The 24,087-nt window shown below is 35.9% G+C and overlaps 1 protein-coding gene across 2 annotated transcripts in view; it reads right to left on the bottom strand.

Moving 5' to 3' along the window:
• LOC149578103 (rhomboid-like protein 19) overlaps nt 1-24,087 on the bottom strand; it is a 179,506-nt gene that overhangs the window by 94,690 nt on the left and 60,729 nt on the right. The gene's annotated exons all lie outside the window — the stretch shown is intronic.

Here is a 24,087-nt window from a genome sequence, read left to right as displayed (position 1 = left end):
CCCTATGGGTAAACCCCAGGGATACGGTCACCCACCCCCCACCAAATTCCTTGGCGTTCCCGGAATGGGGGCACATCAAGACCACCGCGAAATGAACACACCACTGAAAATGCAAGGATGTTCCGGCATTCCAGAACGCTGACGGGCACACATCCCTCAAGCATTTCAACACTATCACAAAAAGATGAAAAAGTAAATTTAAAAAGAGAAACACACATTTTTAATGTATTTTTTGGTTCTTATAAAATTCTAGGGGTATATGGGGCCAATCCACTGTTTTCTCCTTCAAAAGGCCTCCAAGCTTCATTTGTATTCACATTTTCATTTCTCTGTGTTTGCAACCACAAGAAAAAGACTGAAGAACTAAGAAAACAGTGATTGTAGAAGTGAAAAGAGTGATTGCAAGTAAAAGAGAAGTTACAAGAAGCAAGAAGAAGCAAAGGAAGATTATTCACCTTGTTGAAGAGAATCTTCAAGTAAAACGTAGGGTTTCTAACCGATTTTCTATTTTATTTTGTTATTTTCAGATCAATGTTCATTTTTATTTTTTAAATTAAGTTCTTAGATTTTTGTTTTACATTTCTTGTTGTTTCAATTTCTTATTCTTATTTCATTTCTAAATTCTTCTTGCTTCATTTTCTAAATTAAATAAACAAGGCGTAGGCTGAGATTATGTTTACTAATTTTATTTTCATTTGGTGAGATGCAGTATCAAAATAAGCTCCCAAAGTCATGAAATGAGTGATGATGAGATGGAAACTCATTCTTATAGTAATAGTGCCAGTCAATCAGATTATGAACTTGACCATGATGATGACACCAATGACGAGGGTGAGCATGGGTCAAATCCGCAAGGGCAAACTAGTTTCATTGGCAATGCACCACCAAGTCCACCTACTACTAATTGTCCCTCCACACTTTTGGACAGAGTGGGCTAGAGTTCCTTATGATCCCAAATCTACTCTCAAACAATGTTACAAGAATAACAGCCTCATTGCCATCAGGTGGTGGCACAAGGAAATGGAAATGCAACATTTGTGGTAAAGAATGGTTGAGAGCATCACTAAAGTCAATGCTCACTTCGCTTTTGGCCAAGAAAATGTATGGGAGCATGTGATTTTTTGAAGAAGCCTAAAAATCAGCATTACAAAATTGAGTTCAACAAAATGTGTGCCAACAACTATGTGACAAAACGTTTGCCAACAACGGTGTGATTCTTAAGTGTTCAATCTGTTAAGTAACATGGATTGGTTTCTGCAAATGTAATTATATTGTCATTGTTATAAATATGTTCCAAATGCAGATCCTAATCTCTTATAAATATTAAAGTAGGAGACATGTCTCATGAAGAGACATGTCTATGATTAATCATTATTAGTTGATATATATTAACAATACAATATATCATATGTATTATATATAATATATATGTATAATATATTATATATAGATAATATAATAGATATACACATATATATATAATATAATATATTTAAAATATTATATATATGATATATTATGTCAACATTGTATCTTACAATTAAATCAATCCAACTATAGCTATAATCTTAACACTCCCTCTTAGCTAGGGAGGATTTGTTATGGAACACATTATGTTCTCAAGCATATGGAGATATATCATCTTAATGTGATATTCTTGGAATGACATATTAAAAGATATCAACATAAATCCATCAACACGTGCACATATATATATATTAACATATATTACACATGGAATTTGAACAATTAAAGCAAATAAAATAGAAGATTTGAACACCACCTTAAGTGTGGTCTATGATAAATTGAGGTTATGGTGTCTGGCAAGATCTGGCCTGAAGAACCATAACAAATTGATTTTCATGGTGTCCAGCAAAATCCGGCCCGAAGAACCATGATGAGTTGACTATCAAGGTATTTGGCAAAATCTCGCCCGAAGAACCATCATAAGTTGGTTATCAAGGTGTCTGGCAAAATCCGGCCCAAAGAACCATGATAACACTTTGCTCCAACACATTTTGATGTTAGAAGATAGGTCAACTATTGATAAGGTTGTCACTTTACAATAGTTACCTTCTGGTTGATACGTTCGTTATCACAACTTCCAGCACTCTGGGACAACTTAATGAAGTTTGTCATGATAACAGGTCTACCATTTATAAGATTGTCACCTTACAATGGTTACCTTCTGTTTATATATATCAATGAAAGATCGTCACCTTTCATTACATATCATATGTGAAATAGAGACCACCATGAACCAAGTCAAAGGGTGGTACAAAGGCTTTCACCTCAATTCTATCTCATAGAGAAGAATACATTACAATAAATTTTACTTAGAACTTCTCCTCATAGAGAAGATATCATTTACAAAGGATTGCACCTCCAAAATTCTCCCTCTGAACAATGATCCTGTTAACTCAGATCTAGTAGTTACTCCCTTAAAGGCTCTCTTCCCCAAGGATTCTTGTCAAACTCACTCTGAATATGATATCTAATTTTCTAGTGATAATTCATCACTTCCTCGTGATATATATAGGAGTAGGACCATCAAAATCATGCAGTCACACAAATGTATTTCTAGACTCCCTCTGAGTATCAATCTTCTAAGCTCTTGTGTTGCTTTAGAAGAAGTCTCATACTCCCTCTTAATGTAGAAGAATCTTATAATCTCAATCATCAAAGATGTTTGCTTCAAAAGCCTCATTTTATCCATCTTGATCATCTGGGTCTTTGGAGCTACTATCATTAGATTGAGTCTTCACAATATTAGGTAGCATATGTAAAGTACCAACCTTCTTTTCCTGTAAGAATATCCTCAACATAAAGGAAAAGATCAAGGCAAATAACTCTTTATGATAAGCATAAAAATTAAAGAGAATACAGTGAATAGATTAATGTGATACTCAAAAATAAAAAATACTTATCTATACATTAGCATCGTTGATACAAGTTGCTCCAATGAGGATCCATATGTAACAAATTAGAAAACGTCTTCATATAAGCATTTGTCAACCAGTGGGAATGAAACATTGGTTATTATTCCCCCCACAATGTAAAATTTCCACTTATTCCATTTTATGGAGTTTTCAATCACTATTCAATCCCATGACTACTCACATATATATCTTTCTTTCTTGAATGCAATCTTATATACTTCTATGATAGATTATGAGGCCTTCATAGGCCATGTTATTGACCATCGCTTAGACCATCAGTTTTCTCAATGTAGAGATTGTCTCCCCTCTCCAAGCTACACAAGGAAGGATAGTTTGATACTAGTAAATTTTGGTTTTAGCCCCAAGTTAAATAATTTGGAATGTGTATCTTATTTCAAACCTTTTGTGTTATTCTAGCCAGCAGGATATGCAAAGGGAGAAGCTAGAACAGGAATCGGTATTTTCTAACTCACCAAAGCATACTAAGCAGCAAGCCCCTAGTTATGCATTGGAAAGCAATAGAAAATATGAAGTCAATTTAGAGAAGCTAGCTAGCAGAAGAGTTGGCACTAATAGTTAAGTCTCGATTGGATGATCATTAGCTGATCAGGAAATGTTATTTTAGTCCTGCAATAGATAACATGAAACCATTAACATTGAATAGGCAATCATTTAATGAAGTGGGTCAAAATGATAAAGGAAGAGATAAATATAACATGCTATCCAGTAATCTCATCTTGTTAACATTCTCCATATATTATTGTACCGATTCTCATTCTCTCAGTGACCATATTGACTAATGGATGTATTTTGTTTTGGTATGCAACGTAGATATTAGTCACTTCTACCATACCATATCCTTGACACCTCTAGCATTCATTAAACCCAAATGCCTCCCTTTTTGGTATATGGCTACAGTCTCATATGATATCCATTGTCAACTCCTATATAATTATTTGTAAATTTGATTAGTCTCTATCTTATGTTAATGATCATCAATAACAAATTTTGAATGTGCCATAAGTTTGATTTTAGCGTCAAATTCTGGCTCTAGATTTTAGTATCAAATTCTAGCTCTGGATGTTGAATTTTTTTGAAAGTTTGTCAATGGAACTATAATGTCCCTCTTTGCGATCTTCTTCAATTTGCTCCAAAGCTTCCAATTAGAAATTAGATTTGAAAGCCCTCTATGGATTTTAATCATGAATCATTGTTTTAAAGATGTTCAACCTTTGGTCATATTCCTCTCAGAATGCATTCATTGTTCCACATAGCAATCATGCATTTTTACTTATTTGAATGGGTGGTCTCTTTGATCCAATACTTTCCCAACGTGATAATCGCTTCTTGAAAATGGTGTTCAAATATAAATTTGAATAATATTTACATGTGTACAATTGAAGACACAATCATTAACGTCTATTTTCCCCCATTTTGGTAGATGTATAATATTACATTCTTAGTTTATCCGTGGGGTCTGATGGCCACTTTATCCTTATTGCTTCAATTGCATGGGTGCCCTTTTCCTATGTTTTAAGGGGAACTGAAGTCTTATGAATGGTTGAGTTTAATTCTGATCAATTTCCAGTGCATGATTTTAGGTGTATCTCCAGGTAGTATCCATGTATAAAAAAAAAATCTGATGAGGAGGATGATGCTGCTCAATACTCCAAACAAAAAATCCCGTAATCAGTGATACATGAATATTAATATTGTGGACTTCAGAGACATTGGACTACTCTGAGCAATCATTCTAGTGGTGATGTATTCATAGGCTTACACATGAAACAATTCCATGCATTTGCGAATGTTGCCTTGCTGTCTATCATGAAATGTTACCCTTAATACGATATTTGAAGGCCTGATGTGATCTCCATTCACTGTGTATGTCCATGGGGTACCTCAACTGGATGGAAAGACTTCGATTTTCTATTTTGTGCATTCCTCCCCTTGATTCTCAGGGAAGTTGACGTCTATTTTCCTTCTCTAAGTGTTCGGTGTTCCTTTCTTATTCTATTTATTCGATGTCTTTACTCCCTGAATTCTCCCGAACTACAAGGTATACATCGAGGGTGGAGATTGATAATCTCCAATTGATACTGGATGTCAAAAACCCTTCTCTATTTGGCACGTTACAGCTTGCGATGATTTGTGTTGCAGATTATCGTGAACCCTCTTTTTGGTTGAATATGTTGATTTGGACACATTGTGTCTCTGGTGTTTGTAATGATTCGGATGTTGGCTCTTGACTGCAACGTTCAATCTCTTGTGTGTTCTCCCTCGTGTTGTGTATACTCAGGGAGATCCAAGATAATCTATATATTTCCCTCTTTCTAATATATTATAGAATGTTCAATGCCAACCATGTATAATTCAATTCCTCCTTTCTATGAATTTTTCTTCATATCATTTCTATTCTCTCTCACATTTGCATTCCAGCTCTAACACCATGTTAAGTAACATGGATCTGTTTCTGCAAATGTAATTATATTGCCATTGTTATAGATATGTTCCAAATGCATATCCCAATCTCTTATAAATATAAGAGTAGGAGACGTGTCTCTATGATTAATCATTATTAGTTAATATGTATTAACAATACAATATAACATATGTATTATATATAATATAAAATTATAAATGTATATATATATATATATATATATATATATATATATATATATAATATTATTTATTTATAATATTATATATATGATATATTATGTCAACATTGTATCTTACAATTAAATCAATCCGACTGTAGCTATAATCTTCACACAATCAAATTATTAACGGAGAGAAACCAAACATCATTGTATCACATAATGCATCAATTTTTTGTAGAGAATCACTTAAGTCCGAAATGACCAGTGTTATCTACCAAGAACCTTACACAAATTATTGATCATACCTTTGAGGAAATATACAGCATTGCTGTCTGTGATTTTTGACATGCCGAAATCAGATATAACACACCAAATTTTGACATCCTAAGGCTCCAGACACATTTTTCGAGGTGTATTTTCATCCCCTAGCCATTCATCGACAAACCCAATTCCTTGATCTCTGCTTTTGCTGAGTTTCATTGTCTCAAAACTGGTTTTTCCCTTAATTTCGGGTCTCAAAGTTTGAGTTGCAAGTCTGAGTTCAGTATCGGACCTCTGGCCTGTACATACAGCTTATAAACATAAATTAATCTTTTTTCGAGCTTGTTTTTCTCCTCTCATTTCTGCATTGTTTTTGAGCTAGGTTTTTTACATTTTTATCTAATGTCTTCTACACGTTTTTTCAAGCATTGATCATTTAGAGTCTAGACTTCATTGAATCTCTATGTTTTCAATGAACAAGGGTTTTGTCAATGTTTTTCCTTTTTATTCTCTTTTACCCCTGTGCCCTAGTATTTCAATTAAAAAAATTTGAATACATATTAGGGAATTTGTTTTGGTGCTTTGGCATTTTTCTTCTCCATGTTTGTTGGCATTTTGTCTTGCAGTCACTACTTTAAGATCCGACTTGCTTATCATTTGCTTGCCTTAGATGTTGTCATGTCTTAGGCAGCTAATGACATTGATCATGTATCCCTATACCATGAACATGTTATGCAGATTATAAGACTCAAACCACATCTCGTTCTCATGCAACTTTCCAGATCAGGTCCTATCGATAGTGATTTCTAAGTATACAAGAAGCTTGACCAAAAATTGGAAGCCTTTGAGATTGTTTTCATCTCTAGTGAAAGAGACCAAGAATTCTTTATGAGTGCTATGCATGCATGTCATACATAAATATTCCGTCTGGAAAAATAGTTGATGTATTGTTAAGTATGGAGTTTCATGTGTGAACTAGCAAAGAAGATAACAGTAACAAGGATGGAAAACATGAAGAATATCTTAAACAAGGAGTGATGCAATTAGGTGCCGTGTCCTATTAGACACTTCACTTAGTTTTCAATTATGCACATATAATTTTGTTTTGACAAATTACATGTAAAATGAAAAGTGATGCAATTGCATGTGATAATATCACTTGCAGAGTTGTAACTAGTAATTACATGTCATCACATTGCAAGTCAAAATACAATAGGGCTTGCAATGTCAAATAAGTCAACTGCAGATAGTTAGTTGTGGAAAAAGGCCTTAGTAAGTTGGACTTATCCCACCTTTTGCTCTGAGCCCCTCGCCTATATATTGGAGGGCGCTCTCTGTAATCTGTTATCTTTAGGCAAGGCAATAAGATTTTGTAGGTTTGAAAAGCACTCTAAGACTTTGAGCTTAGATGTAAATCAAATTGCATCAAATAAAACATGCAGGTTTATTTTCAGATTTTGTGTTGATTAAAATTTTTATGTGATGACATTTCTGGAAAAAAAATTGAGTGTTCTGCTACCGTTCAAGAGGTATTTAAATTCAGTCTTGCAAACTTTGAGCTGCTGATTGTGTAAAGAATTGCAGTTAGGTTCTCAGTTTTAATTTTGCCAACTTTGAGTTCCTTATCACGTCAGATATTGGCATAGAACACTCACAGAAGGAAATAGCTTGCAGACTGCGCTGCTTCATTTTCACTATTTGTGCATGTAAGGTGAAATATATGTTGGAGACATTGAACTGCACGTGTGTTTCATTCTTGTTCTCAAAGGCTCATAATGATTCATGGAAAGACTTCGAGCTGTCATGAACTCCTAGGTTACTGAAAATTGTTGGTGCATTGAACGTTATTGTTATGTCTAATCTTCCATTTATGGGAATTATTGCTCCAACTAATAATTTTTAAGTTTTTACGTAAATTAAACTGGCAATTAAAGATCATGTTGCAGAAGTAACATCTATCCTGAAATAAGAGAGCACGATGAAAGTAATGCCCTCTTTTAGCTTTGTGTAATTACATGCCATTAAGTCTCTCGGACTCTTGTTGATTCAAGCAGTAATAAGATGGAGAAATCTTCCCATAGAAGTGGGAGAGATTGTGTCATGTCCCCTTCTCCGCACTAGTGTTATGGCGCCAGGTTAATCTATCTCCACATCTGGATAGATTAACGGCATTAACTATCAGGATGCCTACCAATCACGTCGGAGATTTTATCTTAAGTATTCCAGTTATTATATTAAAGTGTGAGGATAAAGTTACTTTATGTTATAAGTCATTTACTTTATAAAGTGACTTAAGTGACTACAGGACGAAATTGTTGTTTTATCCCACATCCCTTATTTCAATGTTTTTTCCCTTGCTTCAAGGTTATAAAAGAAGGGACCTTGCATTGGGATTCACACCAAGAATTTATGAACTCAAAATATTCTGAAGTTCTGGTTGCTTTAATGTAACTGATCTGAACTATGAGGAGAAAATCCCTCAAGTTTGGTTTTCCGAAGAAGTTGGACATCACACCAACTCTTCATTGGTTTTGCTAAGTAGTTCTGATGGATTTTTTTTGAGTAAGGCAGGAGATTATATTTAATCAGAAGTTCTTCATCACAGGAAGTCGCACGATGAAAATCATACAAGGGTCATTTGGGCTAGGATGTTGTTGGTGAGGAATCGAAAGAGAGTAAGGAACTAAGCTTACCATGGTCGTAGCCAATGTTGTTTGTTAGATTAGAGCATAAAGTTGGAGTGGAAGTGAGTCACGCATAGCCAGGAGTCGTGGACTAGAAGTTTTGTTGGGTCACAGCCTCAAAAACGGGAGGAATAACAAGGTCACGCCTAGCTGTTACGCAAAAAGTTTCCAACAGGGGCCTCACATCATTTGCAGACTTGGTCACATAGTGACTCTCTCCTCCTACACGGTTAGCAGACACTCCTCCGGTAGTTAGGGTGGCCACTGAGAGTATAGCAGTCGAGTTGCAGTCGAGCTTCAGCCTTGGCGACTATTGTACGACCTGCAAGTTGACACATCCAAGATGGCACATCAGTTATGGGTCTGTCACTTTTTTCCCTCCCTATGCATTGTTTAAACTTCTGGCCTATAACGCTGCCATTGTACTCTGAGTATAATGAAGGTTGACTGATTTACTATCATCATGTGGAATGAATGTTAAATGCAAAGAATCAGTCTGTCTACATGGATGAATCTCTTTGAAATATTAATGGTTACACTCACTAGCTCCTAGTTTCTGAATCACTAAACAATGGTATTTATTATTTTGAACATATATTTATTGCTGAAGTAAATATCACTTGATAACTGTTTGACAAAATACCCAATCATAAATCTGAACTCTGTGGTTAGATTCAGTAAAGTTTATTACATTGGTATCAGAGCATATCCAAGTTGCCTAAGAACTGTTTGACAAAATTCCTCTCAACTATACATTCAGCATTTTGATTATAAAATTTAAGTTCAGATTATTACAGTGGTATCAGAGCTACAAGACCTACTATCTTCTGGGAAATAACCGAAATTTTGCAAACTTATTCTTTATCCAAAAATGATAGCCAGGAATGAGTAAAAGACAGCACAAATTCAGTCATCTACAGCCAGAGCAAACAGGTTCTTCAGATCACGTTGAGATTGAAGATACTTTTACAGTGGATGAGGAAGTAGTATTTGGAACAGGTGAACAAACCGATATTACTCCACAGGTTGATCATACAAGAAAGGCTGAACCGGAAAACAACATTCAAATGGCACATCTTGAAACTAAGCAGGACAAGGAAGTTCGGGAAACATTGCAAGCTATCAAAGATGGACAAAACACCATTGCTAATGCTCTTCAGTAGTAGGTATTATGCAGCAGTTGGTTCCGGCCCATAAAAGAGCACTAAACCATCACAGTGGAGGTGATAGTGTAGTTGGATCCCCCCAAGCTGTTAGAGCTCCCACACGCAATACTGACAGGCCTTTAATGCCAGTTTTTGATGTAGAAGAAGCAGTACCACCACCAGCACCAAATTTACTACCAGACAATGTTATGGCAATGTTTGATGAATGGGATTTGTCTCAGAACAGAATTAAACAAAATCTGACCTTTGTCCAGTACCTAAATCAAAACAGGGAGGTCGATAGACAGCAGCAGGACTGGAGACCGAGGGCACCTAACAAGGACCTAAAACATGCTATGAACAAGTTAACTCTCCCCACCTTTGATGGCAGCAGTTAGACATCAGCTAGAGCTTGGATTCACAAGCTTGATACTTATTTGACACTTAAGCCTATGGCAGAAGCAGAAACCATCAGATTTGCAACAATGCACCTTGAGGTAGCAACGTATGATTGGTGGCATCACAGATTAGACACCCAAGATCATGGCCTCATAACTTCATATGAGGTTTTCAGCTCCAAGCTGATCACTCGCTTTGACAAGAAAGATATTGAAGTCTATTACACAAATTTGGCTAAGTGGGTCTTTGGATAAGATCATTGATGAGTTTCAATGCATATCAATTATGGTGCCAGATATGTCAGAGTAGCACAAGATGATGTTATTCACAGAGGGGTTACAAGACAGATTTAGGGGTTTGGTTAAAGTACTTAAACCGAACACCCTGGATGACGAGATTAAGATCACCCATGATTTGGATTCACCTTCTTCACTATTGCAACCTCTGAAGAAACCCTATAGAGGGTCTACATCGAGCAGGGGAAACAAAAGCCAACAAAAACCAAATCCTCCCAGATTGGATTTTGAGACTCATAATGAACTCAGGAGGAAGAAATTGTGCTTTACTTGCAGGGAACTTTGGACCCCTAATCACATATGCCTTGGTAAAGGCAAGATTCACTATGTTGAGGTTCTTTCCGAGGATGAAGGAGAGCAACAAGAAGGTGATGATGTTGGAGACAGCGAGGAGGAAGAGGTTGAAGAGCAGCCCCTTAAAGACAAAAAGAAGGTCACTATGGAACAAACTCCTGTTATAGCCACTCTTTCTAGTGATCCAGCATGTCATCCTTTCAAAGTGAAGGGTGTGGTTAGGGGCCAGCACACTGTTTGTCTTTTGGATACAGGAGCATCCCATAATTTCATTAGCACATGGATGGTATCTAAGAGGGGATTGCAGACAGTTGACACAACCGAGTTCGAAGTGAAGGTAGCCGGTGGTGAGGTTTTGAGTTGCACAAAGAATGTACCTAGTCTTCAGATACAATTTGATGATTATCTTTTAGAGATTGACTTCTATGTTGTTGATTTGGATGGGTTGGATGCCATTCTGGGTAGACAATGGTTGAGGACTCTCCGCAAGTACACTTTTGATTACAAGACCATGCAGTTGAAATTCTCATAGGGTGATCGGTTAGTAGTCCTAAAAGCCATACCAGATAGTGGACCCAGGTTGATAATAGCTCACAAGATGGAAGCCACAATGAGGCATGATGATATAGAATGGGCGACACAATGCTTCATCTCTTCTAAGGAGACACAGGATACAGGACAGCAGTACCATTGTGACATTCAGACATACCTAGACAAGCACAAGAGGGTATTTGAGGATTTGCCCCCAGGGATTCAACCAGATATAGGGTTTGAGCATATTATTGAGCTAGAGGAGGGCGCCAAACCAGTCATTACCACTCCTTACCGTAACCCCAGGCACTACAAGGAAAAGATAGAGAAGACGATCAAGGAACTTCTAGATATGAGACATATGAAACCCAGTTCTAGCCCCTTTGCCTCTTCAATGGTGTTGGTTAAGAAGGATGGCACCCTTCGGATCTGTATAGATTACCGCGCCCTGAACAAGAGAACCATTAAAAACAGGTATCCGATCCCCCGCATTGATGAGTTACTGGATAAGCTCCATGGGGTTGTTTATCTCTCAAAGATAGATCTTCGATCAGGGTACCACCAAATATGAGTCCGTGAGGACGATGTGCATAAGAGAGCTTTCAGATGCCACTACAGACACTACAAGTTCTTGGTGATGTCATTTGGGCTCACTAACGCACCATCCACTTTCCAGTGATGCATAAACCGTATCTTCCAAAAACAGCTAAGAGTGTGTTGGTTTCCTTTGATGACATATTAATCTTTAGCAGAAATTGGGAAGAACATTTACGGCACTTAGATGAGATCCTTAGCCTTATGGAAGGACACTTTTTATTCACAAAAGAGTCCAAGTGTGAATTTGGGTTAACCGAGATTCTCTATTTGGGTCATGTGATTGGTGTCGAGAGGGTTAAGGTGCATCAAGAAAAGATACAGGTAATCCTGGATTGGCCACCACCGAGATATGTATCTGAGTTGCGGGGTTTCCTTGGTCTTTGTTCCTATTATTGGCAATTCGCCAAAAGTTTTCCCCAAGTAGCAGCACCCCTTACCGATCTAACACGGAAAGGGGCATTTAGGTGTACAAAGGATTCAGAGGCAGCCTTTGATAAACTGAAACAGGTGATGAGTACATGTCTAGTGCTAGCACTTCCTGATTTCTCTAGGCCCTTTGATTTGCAGTGTGATGCTTCGAGAAGAAGAATCGGGGCAGCATTGATGCAGGATCATCATCTCATAGCTTTTGAAAGCAGGAAACTTAGGGGCAGTGAATTACTATATTCTACTTATGATAAGGAGATGCTAGCCATAATGCATGCCTTAGCCAAGATTAAGCAATGATTGGTGGGAAGTAAATTTACAATGAAGACCGATAATAATAGTTTACATTACTTCCTGGAACAAAAGGAATTGAATGAAAGATAGCAAAAATGGGTCAGCAAGATCCAAGCATACGATTTTGACATCGAATATGTCAAAGGGAAAAATAATATAGTTGCTGATGCTCTTTCCCGAAGGGTGCTAGAGTGCTACACCATTTCTAAGATTTCAGCAAATTGGGGATGAGCGGTACAAGGTAATGAATGATATTATATATTACAAAAATATAATCTACCTAGTACCCAAATCTAAACTAAAGGGGGATATTATGCACACCATACACGATGCACCATCAGCAGGGCACTTGGGTTTTTTCAAAACCTACATGCAGATTAGGGAAAGATTCTCTTGGAAGGGGCTAAAAGACAATGAACTGCAACATGTTAGAGAGTGTCAAACTTGTCAACAGTACAAATCTGAATAGGGCTTTCCGGCAGGTTTACTTCAGCATCTTCCTATTCCAGCTCAGAGGTGGGAGAGTATCTCCATGGATCTTATCACAGGGTTGCCTAGGGTCCAAGGCAGAGATTGCATTTTTGTGGTGGTAGACAGACAGACTAAGTCCGCACACTTCTTCACGATTGTCGCAGATTGGTCAGCCTCTCAGGTGGCTGAGTTGTTCTTTCGAGAGGTTTTTCGTCTCCATGGATTACCCAGGACTATTGTGAGTGACAGGGACAGTAGGTTTCTCAACACCTTTTGGCAAGAGATTTATAGATTGACAGGTACAAAGTTGACCCCCAGCACTAGCTATCACCTGCAGACGAATGGTCAGACCGAAATACTGAATAAATGGGTGGAGAGGTACTTGAGAAATTACATTGCAGGTCAACAAAGAGCATGGGTTAAGTGGCTGTATTTGTTGGAGTATTGCTCTAACTCCACTTATCACATGTCTATTTGGATGACTCCCTTCTGCACCCTTTATGGTTACGAGCCTCTCTTTCATTGATTTAGCCTTATAGGACACCAAGACGCCATTGGCCAGAGATTGGATTTTGGATCAACAAGACATCCTCAGAGCTCTTAGGGATAATATTCAGTAGGCACAGAACCAGCAGAAGTTATATGCCGATGGGCATCATACTGAGCGGAGTTTTGAGCTGGGTGACAGGGTTTTTCTTCGTCTATAGCCATATAGACAGAGCTCCTTGAAGAAAAGTGGATCAGAGAAACTTAAGCCCAAATTTTACGAACCTTACTGCATCACCAAGAGGGTGGGAGAGGTTGCTTGTGAGTTGTATTTGCCAGGTGACAACCAAATCCACAACGTATTTCATGTCTCATGCCTCAAGAAGGCCGTTGGCCAATAGATTGTGCCTTCGAAGAGTTTTCCGCCACTTGATGAGGTGGTTAAACTTATTTTGGTGTCGGATGAGGTGATTGAAACCAGGGAAAGGAAGTTACATAACAGAACTGTCAGAGAATATCTAGTTCGTTGGAAAGACATACCATATGAGCACGCCACCTAGGAAGGTGAGTCTATTCTACAGCACCCATCATAGAGATTGCTTGAGGGCAAGCAATCCCGGGAAGGGAGGACTGTCATGTCCCCTTCTTCGCACTAGTGTTATGGTGCCAGTTTAATCTATCTCCACATCCGAATAGATTAACGGCATTAACTATCAGGATGCCTACCAGTCACGTCGGACATTTTATCTTAAGTATTCTAGTTATTATATTAAAGTGTGTGGATAAAGTTACTTTATGTTATAAAGTCATCTACTTTATAAAGTGACTTAAGTGACTACAGGAAAAAATTGTTGTTTTATCCCACATCCCTAATTTCAATGTTTTTTCCCTCACTTTGAGGTTATTAAAGAAGGGACCTTGCATTGGGATTCACAACAAGAATTTATGAACTCAAAATATTCTGAAATTTTGGTCGCTTTAATGTGACTAGTCTGAACTGTGAGGATGAAATCCCTCATGTTTAGTTTTCCGAAGAAGTTAGACGTCACCCCAACTCTTCATTGGTTTTGCTAAATAGTTCTGATGGATTTTTTTTAGTAAGGTAGGAGATCATATTTAATCAAAAGTTCTTCATCACAGGAAGCCACATGATGAACATCATACAAAGGTTGTTTAGACTTGGATGTTATTGGTGAGGAATCGAAAGAGAGTAAGGAACTAAGCTTACCCTAACCGTAGCCGGTGTTGTTTGTTGGATTAAAGCATAAAGTCGGAGTGGAAGTGAGTCACACATAGCCAGGAGTCGTGGACTGGAAGTTTTGCTGGGTCATGACCTCAAAACCGGTAGGAATAACAAGGTCACACCTGGGTGTTACACAGAAAGTTTCCAGCGAGGGCCTCATATCATTTGCAGACTTGGTCACGTAGTGCCCAAAATGTGGACTCTCCAGATGCAATTGCATAATTTAAAATATCATGTTATATTTTGATGTTGACATTCACTTTTTGAAAAATATAACATAAATTCACTTTATGTTATGTTTTTAAGTTACTTTATCACTTAAATTTATCACTTAAGTGAGTATAGAGCACTTTATGTTATATTTTTAAGTTGAGTTATTTTTAAGTTTTCACTTTAGTGACTTTATTAAACTATATAGTTTGATTTATTTTTAAGTTACTTTATGTTTTATTTCAAAACATTAGAGTTAGATATTGGTTTTTGATTAATATTTGCACATGATATGTAATGTTATTTCTTAGTCAATTAAGTGATATTTCTTCAAAAATCAATTAAACATGTGCTTAATGGATCTCTTAAGTTGTGCAAATACAATGTTCAACCCATTAACATGTTAACATGTAAAGGGCCTCCAAGAGTGCGATTTGCACTAGAAAGGCATTTTTAAACACTTAAAACATGTTTTTTAAACATGTAATGGACCTCCAAGGATGCAATTTGCATGGAAATGACCTTTTACATGTGAAAGTGTTACATGTAATGCCCTTAGGAGAGTGCGATTTGGCATTTTTAAAACATGTAATTGCATCCCAAGTCCACATTTATGCCTTCCAAGGCCAAAAATGCCCAATGCATATTACATGATACATATATAGATGATGTAAAGTGCAATTTGCATTCTTTATCATATTATAAATTTTTAAAATATACAATAGCACAGGGAGTGTGTATTTGCATTGTTAGCAAAATACATGCAATTTAAAACATTCGTTTGGGCATGGAGAATGTGATTTTCCTTCTCAACCTCCAAATGCATATTTTTAAAACATGTAATGGCTCCTTGGGAGTGCGATTTGCACTTCCAGCAATCATATGAATACATTTCTAACATGTAAATGCATCCATAGACCGTGATTTCACATTCCAACACATGCAAATGCATTTGAGGAACCCGCTTTTGCTTTCCTATGTCAAAAACACTTCAAACACTTCCATTTTTTGACCACGGTCATGCTAAAAACGCCCAGAAAATTGGATTTTTCTGCACGTTTTTGCATTTGGATCCATGTTATATCAAAAAGGGAAGACGTTTTCACATACACAAGTCAAAAATGACCAATTTATATGCATTTTGGAGCCACGTTTTTGTTAAAAATGTTAAGATTTATGGATCTCTAATAGATAAAACAATTACAATGAAATGGAACTCTTAATTGTACTATAGAAGAGCAGAGTATGTCTTCAAATGATAATGACCTCTTACTGATCTGATTCAGTATCTTCCTTTTATAATTCACTGAGAATCTGAACTGTATGCTGAATGTGATCTGAATGTTGTATGTTACTGCAAGTTAGATCTACGTAGAATATACTGGAAATAATAATAAGATAATACTTGCAGATTGTTGGATCCTGTGATGCCATTGACTGATGGCATTCCTCAGTGATCTGCTCCCTTTAATATGTAGGCGGAGAGTCATGACCCCCGTAGAGTCATGACTCAACCTGGCCAAAGGCCACGTAGGGTCATGCCTCTTCGGTGGCATGACTAACTGCCCATTAGTTAATACAAAATAACTAAAGTAATGAGCCCGATCTCAATACAAGTTAATGAGCCCAATAACTCATTTATTAATGTGCCGATACAAACAGCGATTTCTTTACTGCTTTAATATGCGGTTAATCATACTGCTGATAGACAATGTTTTGCAAACATATATTAATCTAGACACACACACATATATATGCATATAGATTTAACAATCAGCAGTAACATTATATCTGTTAAACAGAAACACAGATTAGTACATCAGATAAACATTATTTACTTCTACTGATGCTAAAACATTAACACTCCCTCTTTAGCAAGGGAGAAGTAATACACCATTAGAATTTCAGTATCGAATACCTGATTGCTTTATCTGATATTCACACAATAAAACAGCTAGAAGTCAGATAGCAAAAAGCACCATGTTATGAACGCTGTCATAATGTATAAAATAATCTCTAATTATCTGAAACAATATCTAGAGTAATCACAATAGAAATGTTACCTATGATCTCTAAATGCTCGAAGCAATGTCTAGAGATGTCCATGAAAATTTGTTACTCAGATCTCTAATTACTCGAAGCAATGTCTAGAGATGTCCATGATAGTAACATGAGTTTGTTATCTATGATCTCTAATTGCTCGAAGCAATGTCTAGAGATGTGCATAGTAATAACATAAGGTTTCATGATCTCTAATTGCTCGAAGCAATGTCTAGAGATGTCCATGAAAATTTGATGCTCATGATCTCTAATTGCTCGAAGCAATATCTAGAGATGTCCATGAACACTAGTTACACATGATCTCTAATTGCTCGATGCAATGTCTAGAGATGTCCATGGTAACAGGCCTATTATTTACAAGATTGTCACCTTGTAAATAATTACCTTCTAAATAAATATGTCCATGAAAGATCGTCACCTTTCATTACATATATGATGCTACTAAACAACACAATAGAAGCATAAACTCATATGAATTAAAATTTAATTTAATATTCAATATTACAAATTAATCATACCAAGTTTTTCTCTAAAGTATTTCAACTTCACTTTAGCAAGAGGCTTGGTAAAGATATCAGTTGTTTGCTCATTACTACAGATGTACTCTAGTTGAATGATTCCTCAATTCACCATATCTCGAATGTAGTGGAAAGGAATTTCAATATGTTTGAAGCGATTGTGGAAGACCAAATTGGTTCAAAGCTTGATGCAACTTTGATTATCACAATGAATCATAGTGGGCTTCAAAGGTCTTTTAAACAAATTTGTTAACAACTTTTGTAGCCATACCACTTCTCTAGCACCCAAAGAAGATGCAATGTATTCTGCTTCCATGCAACTTAATGCAACTGAGTTTGTTTTTGTTGGACCAAGAAACCATACCAGATCCTACACTGAAGCAATATCCATAAGTACTCTTTCGTTCAATAGAACTGCTTGCCCAATCAGAATCTGAATATCCATGAAGTTCAATGTTGACTTTATCATATCTGATTCCCATTCCAATAGTACCCTTAAGATATCTCAAAATGTACTTAGCTACATATAGATGTATCTTCTTTGGTGCAAACATAAACTGACTTAATGTGTTAGTAGCATAGCATATGTCAGGACGAGTATTAACCAAATACATTAAAGAACCAATAATTTGTCTGTAGTAAGTAGAATTTGTAGGTTCAGATTTTATCATATCATCCTTCAGTTTGTGTAGATTTACTTCCATAGGAGTAGCTGCTGGTTTGCATTCCATCATTCCAAATTTTGTTAGGATGTCGACTATATACTTTCCTTGATTTAGAAGAATGTAGCTATCCTGTTGCCAGACTTCTAATCCAAGAAAGTAGTGCAGTAGACCTAAGTCTTTAATTTCAAACTCTGTTGTGAGTTCTTGTTTGCATTCTTTTATGAGATGTTCATCACCTGTTATCAATAAATCATCAACATATAACACAAGAATAATCATATCATCACCATTAGTTTCGAAATATAAGTTAGGATCAGCTTCATTTTTGGAATATTCTAATTTCAGTAGATAGTTGTCTATCCTTTCATACCAACCTCTGGGAGCCTATTTGAGACCATATAGCACTTTCTTCAATTTAAAAACATAAGTTTTGCTGTCATGAGTACTGAATCCTTCTGATTGCTCGATATAGACTTCTTCTTCAATCTTGTCATTAAGAAACACTGTTTTGACATCCATTTGATGTACCTTCCATCCCTTGGATGCTGCAATAGCCAAAATGGTTATGACTGAAGTATATCTAGCAACTGGAGCAATTGTTTCTTTATAATCAATGCCTTCTTTCTAAGAGAAACCCCATGCTACAAATCTGGCTTTGTATTTTTCAATGCTGCCATCAGATGCATGTTTAATTTTGAACAGCCATTTGGAAGAAACAAATAATTTGTTTTTTGGTCTTGGTAAAACATCCCATACATCATTTTTTAATATAGAGTTATATTCTTCAATCATTGCTTCTTTCCAAGACTGATATGAAAGTGCTTCTTTAAAATTAGAAGGTTTTGTTTTTATAAGTTCAGTTAACAATGCAACATAACATGATTGATTTCTTGTTCTTTTGCTCTCTCAAATCACTTTATTTGGTTCAACCTGATTTTTTTCTATCATTTTCCTAGCCCAAAGTGGCCTCTTTTTATTATTTACATTTTCAAAATCTTCATGATTAGGCATGGAGGAAGAAGATTGTTCAATGTTATTCTCCCTCTCAATTTCTGTTTGTTGAATTTCATCTATTTTGGGAATAGATTCAGAAATGGATTCATCACTGTTTCTAGAAATATTATAGGCAATATCTTCTTCAAATTTTACATCTCTGCTAATCTCAATTGTCCTTTAACCTAGAATGAAGACTATGTACCCTTTTGTAGTTTCACTATATCCAATAAATATCCCCTTCTTCTCGGAAGGTTCTAGTTTTGTTCTTTTCTCTTTAGGAATATAAATATAAACTGAACATCCAAATATTCTTAAATGACTTAGATCAGGTTTAATGCCTGTGAATACTTCTTCTGGAGTGGTGTTCTCTAATACTGAGTGTGGACATCTATTTTGAATGTAAACTACAGTATTAGATGGTTCAACCCAAAAAGAATAATAAAGGTTTTGATCGTGCATCATTGCTCTGGCAGATTCAACAATTGATTTGTTTTTATGTTCAACAATTTCATTTTGTTGAGGATTATAAGGTACAGAAAACTCCCTCTTAATCCCAACAATAATGTAAAAATTCTTAAAAATATCAGAGATGTATTCAACTCCATTGTCTGACCTTAGAGTTTTAATTTTCTGTCCTGATTGATTTTCGACTAAGGCTTTGAACTCTTTGAATTTTGATAAGACTTCAATTGATTATTTCTGTTTCAGAAAATAGATCCAAGTTCTTCTAAAGTAATCATCAATGAAAATTACATAGAAGAAACACCCATTCGGTGAAGGTACAGACATTGGACAACAAAGATCAGTGTGGATCAGTTCAAGTGTGGATTTGGATTTGTGAACACTTTTACGAAATGATTGTTTAGAATTTTTACCTAAAGCACATCCTTTGCAAATACTTAAATGATCAAATTTTAGACTAGGTAAACCATTTACAATTTTTCCTATGGATGACAATGCTCGATAGTGAAGGTGACCTAGCCTCCTATGCCAAATTTCAGTGGAATTTGAAGTTTCATGACTAAGAGCTAGGTTTAGATTCTGATTATTACAAAGTTTATAAAGACTTCCATCTCTAAATGCAATGGAAATGGCTTTCTTAATATTAGAGTTCTTGGGCCAAGATAAAACTCTGTCTTCTTGAAATGTAATTCTGAAGCCTTGATCAGCAAGACCAGAAATAGAGACTAGGTTTCTCTTGATTCTTAGTACATATAAAACATTTTTCAGTTGTAGTGTAACTCCTGAATTTAGCAAAATTGAACATGAACCAATTCCTTTAATAAGGTGAGTAGAGTTATCTCCAATTGTGACTTCTTCTAAGGCTTGTTCAAAGAAGGTTTCAAATTTGTCTTTGAAACCGGTGATGTGTCGGGATACTCCATTATCTATAATCTAAGTGTAGTGGTTAGAATTTAATTCACTTGAAAGAGCTAAGTAAAAGGCATAGTTTTCTCTTTCTTCTTTCTCTACACTTTCTCCTTTAATTTTCGCTAAGGCTGCTTGTATTTACTTCTTCTCCGGCAGAAGATATGAGAGTGACCAATTTTATCACATTTAAAACATCTAACTTTGGACCAATCACGTTGTTTGTTTGATTTGTGATTTTTGTTAGATTCCCTTTTGTTATATTTGAATTTTCTTTTCATGTTTGATTTCACATGAAGTGCTTGAACTTCTCCCTCTTGATTTGTACTTAGACCTCTTGAGACTAATCTAGATTCTTCTTGTGTGCATTCATTCTTTAATAAATCAAATTTAGGAAGTTTTGGTCAAGAGCTTAAAACTCGGATAAATGTTTAGCATGATAGAGGAAGACCTCTTAGAGCTATCATGCTGAGTTCGTTGTCATCAACTCGATTTTCCATAGTTGCGAGTCAGAAATCCTTAGAAAATATAAAGTTATAGAATCTCCATTTTTCATTTTTATATATAGTAGATCTTGCTTTAGAGTTAATAATCTACTAGTATTGTTAATTTCAAATGTATTTTGAATAGTGGAGGACATTTTGAATGCAATCTTGAGACTAGATATGGATGGGATAATCTGATCTTTTACAGAATCTATTATGATTTTCATTGCTTTATTATTATGTCTTTTCCATGTTACCTTTTCTGGTTCATTTTCAGGCATGGATATATTTGATTCAATATATTCCTCTAACTCCATTTCTATTAATATTATTAATACTCTAATTTTCCATGAAGAGAAGTTAGATGCACCCTCAAGCCTATCTTCTAGTCTCACATGATTCACCATTTTAATAATATAATTTTTAGCCCCCTTTCTATAAAATCCGAGTTTTTAGATTTTAGATTGTAATACTTTTTCTTATCAAAAAAGCTCTAATACCATGGTAAGTTTTATGGATCTCCGATAGATAAAACAATTACAATGAAATGGAACTCTTACTTGTACTTTAGAAGAGCAAAGTATGTCTTCAAATGATGATGATCTCTTACTGATCTAATTCAGTATCTTCGTTTTATAATTTGTTGAGAAACTAAACTGTATGCTGAATGTGATCTGAATGTTGTATCTTACTACAAGTTAGATTTATGTAGAATATACTGGAAATAATAATAAGATAATACTTGCAGATCGTTGGATCCTGTGATGCCGTTGATTGATGACATTCCTCAGCGATCTGCTCCCTTTAATATGTAGGCGGAGAGTCATGACCCCTGTAGAGTGATGACTCTACGTGGCCAAAGGCCACATAAGGTCATGCCTCTTCGGTGGCATGACTAACTACCCATTAGTTAATACAAACTAACTAAAGTAATGAGCCCAATCTCAATACAAGTTAATGAGCCCGATAACTCATTTATTAATGTGCCAATACAAACAACAATTTCCTTACTGCTTTAATATGCAGTTAATCATACTGTCGATAGGCAATGTTTTGCAAACATATATTAATCTAGACACATACACACACACACACATATATGCATATAGATTTAACAATCAGCAATAGCATTATATCTGTTAAACAGAAACACTGATTAGTACATCAGATACACATTATTTACTTCCACTGATGCTAAAACATTAACAAAAAATGCCTAAAAAATTGCATTTCCAGCCCATGCATTTGCATTTGCAGGCTACGATTTGGCATTTGCATTTGCAAACAACATCTTTCATCATTTCCAGCAAAAATGTTTCACATATTTGCATTTCTAGGTCACATTTTTCTCAAAAATGCTCAAACAATTGCACTTCCAACCCATATGTTTGCAAATGGAGAAGGCGTTTTGGAGTTTTGATGCAAGATTTGGCATATGAGAATCATGTTTTTTACCAAGGGCATCAACAACAACCCCTACTTGTGCATTTGGAGGGCACATTTCTTCCCAAAAATGTCCTTCTACATGCATTACATCAAAATGTTTTTGTATTACATCAGTTTTCTAACTTGCATTTTCCCTTCTACATGCGAAAACGCCCAAGTATTTGAGCATGGAGATCATCATTTGCAAGTTTTGAAAAGGTCAAGAAGTTATTTGAAGATTTGATTTTTGGAGGAGAAATATTCTTTCAAATCTATTAATCTTCCACATTTAGCCCTTTGAACACCAAGTAAGTTGACATTTTCAATCCTTTGCTATTTCATTGCGTATTTTGGTTCATCCTTGTACATTTGTCCAAAGAATGTATTTTGCAAATCTTCTTTAAATAAGATGAAAACTTTGATTTTCAAGTGTTTGGAATTTTCCCAAATTGCAATTTCTAATTTGCATAGAAGACCAGCTTGGTATTTCTCATGTTTGAGTGAAAAACCAAAGGTATGTTTTTGTATTGTGCTTATTTTGGTTTTATCATTTGCTTGCTTGATTTTCTTCTTTCAAAAAGCTTAAGGTTCTTTCCCAAAAATCCACAATCATTCTTCATCACTCCACTTTCTACCTTTTCATGCAAGTGCATCATATCATTTCATATTCCACCAATACATGCCAAAGCAGATTGCTCCTTTTTCCAATATCTGCAAATACATTCATTTTATTTACATGTAATCTCATTCTCCATCTGCATTTACATGTAACTACCTCCATACCCACTTACATGTAATTCCATCCTCTAAACATAACTACATGTTTACATCAGGTCATGATTACATGTAAATCACTTTACATGTAACTGCATCCAAAGAATCTGACTTTGGTATAAGGTCACTCTTTAAACACCAAAGTCATCATTTGCACACATTCATATGCATCCCAACTTGCATTCTTGGTCATACCCACAAAAGCTCATCTTTGCTCACATGCAATCCACCCTTGAGAATCCAATTTTGGCCCTTTTTGCCCAAATACATATGCTTTCTGGTTCGTTTTCAGTCATCATATGCATCTCATAAGTATCTAATCCGTACTTCAAACACTCATTCCTCCTAGATTCATTATTGTAACTCAAATCCCAAAGTTTTCATGGATCCAATCTCATTGGAATATGTTTTCATCTTCATGTTGCGGCACACTCTTCAAGATATGTTAGAACTTCTTCAAAGAACAGAGACATTGTGTCGAAAAGATGTGTTAATCCTCAAGAAGCAGTAATTTATTTGGTCTCCATTTCCCCAATGGTTGTTTGAGAACCTAAGTTCGTGTGAGAATGTGCCAAGCACTTTGCCTCAAAAAGGAAAAGAAAAAAAAAGTTAAAGGTGTTGATGGTAAGTTATTCTGAGTTTACATCCAGACAACATCGAGAAGGTTTTCAAAGTGTCAAAGACTCAAAAATGTGTCAATCTACAAAGGAGAATCCAGGACAACTCGAATGAGAAAAAGCTTGACAACATCAAGTTTTCAAATGACAATAGGCAATTCATCAAAGAGAGTCAAAGGCTATCAAAAGACGCAACACCATGGTTATCAAGGTGAATGCAGTAACACAATACAGGAAATTCTCGGTCCTATGATCATCCGGGATTGCATCGTCAAGTACAAGGCCTTTACCAACAA

This window comes from Cupressus sempervirens, chromosome 1 (genome assembly GCF_028749045.1).
Source record: "Cupressus sempervirens isolate cs-2001-9-10 chromosome 1, ASM2874904v1, whole genome shotgun sequence".
NCBI classification, from domain to species: domain Eukaryota; kingdom Viridiplantae; phylum Streptophyta; class Pinopsida; order Cupressales; family Cupressaceae; genus Cupressus; species Cupressus sempervirens.
Note: the sequence above shows the minus strand (reverse complement) of the source record. Positions and strands in the feature narration are given on the sequence as shown.